Raw genomic sequence first — 1,656 nt, 5'->3', positions numbered from 1 at the left:
TCTCTCTCTCTCTCTCCTTTTTTCACTATTTATGACCCACTTCAGAGTTCTCTCCTCTCCAGCCATATATCTCTCCCACACATCCTCTTCTCCTCCCCCCGCCTCCAATCAACTAAATGAACTCCTCTGTCCTTCTTTATCTTCCCCTCCTGATCCCTTTTTTAAATAACCTCACCTCAACACACACACACACACACACACACACACACACGGTCACTGTCACACAGAGTAAACGGTGAGCGTGAAAGCATCATCCAACCTAATTAATGATACAGGAAAAACCGGTTGATATCCGGCGGCCTTGAGCTGTCTGGTTCTCTCAGCAGCTACATTGAAACATTAAACTGTTACATCACTTCCTCATTTTTTCATGCTGCGGTACGTATGGAAGCCAATATGAAAATATTTACTTCCTGGAAAAGTAAATGTGAGACACAGTGCATACAATTATAATAGTATCAAAAGCGCCAATATTGTAATTTGTATTCTACTGCCTTGTATTGTATTGTAATGAGAATGACAAGAACTAAAACATTCTCAGTGTATGTCAGTGAGACAATGGAGGAGCAGACTTTCACTGGTAACAAATGGAGGCATCTAGTGGTCCTAATGGTTTACTGCTGGTTTCTTTATGAATGACTACAAGCCTGCTAAGTCTGTCTCATTATAACATACCACTGGACTGTGTAGCCAACTGATATTTAGTGTGATGAGTTTTAACAGGCTAATTGGACTTTCCTGTCTGTTTCTAAACCGATGCCAACATCAGATTTGACTGTGACTCACCATATCACACCCAGATGAAGATGGCAGCTTCCAGCCTGCCTATCTGGAGCCATAAAACACACGTCTAACACAGACAGTCGGGCTAATCTTACTGCACATTTGCATTGGTGGGAATCAGGGAGCTGTTAAGTGTTCATCTGATGACCGCAGGCTGCTGCAGTCAGCTTATTTCCTGTAGACACACTGTGATACTACTGAGTGAAACAGTGTTTATTTGAATGCTAAATGAAATATGTTGACATATGTTCAGTTACAGGTTTGAAGAAAACACAAATTAAGCATCAGAATTAAAGTGAAAAGGGCAATTCATTGTCACTGATACAAGGGTAACACTATATATACAAGTACCTGTGTATTTTTCAACTAAAAAGAAAGAAACTAGGAACTAATTAAAGAGGAACTCTACTGATTTTTACGCATAACGATCAGTTTACTAATCAGGTCATGGGAAGTACAACTGAGCCAGGTGAGGTTTCTAAAATCTGACACGAAAACCTCTGATGTCTATCTAAGTTTGGTCCCAAAAGATTACAAATTTATCATGGAAAGCCTGTGTTTAGAGAAATGTGGGCTTTTACTAGGCAGGGAGGGTCTAAAAAAATACATCCTGAATGACTAATGATGAATCTTGTTCCCAGTAGGAGATGCTGGTCAATTGAGTGGACACAAAATAATAAGTAACATGTAATAATTCTTACTTTTAAGACAACTAATACTATTACTATTAATAATTCACGTAGTTATTGGTTAAAAATTCAAGTGTTCATTATGCAAAGTAATCATAAGACAATGGTTTATTGACACTAAATTCACAAAAAAGGCCCTATCCAAAGTCAGTTTTTTGTCTGTTCATTCTGGGCTACTGTAGAA

Source organism: Morone saxatilis, unplaced genomic scaffold (genome assembly GCF_004916995.1).
Source record: "Morone saxatilis isolate NCDOM2014 unplaced genomic scaffold, NCSU_SB_2.0 Contig2, whole genome shotgun sequence".
NCBI classification, from domain to species: Eukaryota; Metazoa; Chordata; class Actinopteri; family Moronidae; genus Morone; species Morone saxatilis.
The sequence above is the reverse complement of the archived record's forward strand: the minus strand, read 5'-3'. Positions refer to the sequence as shown.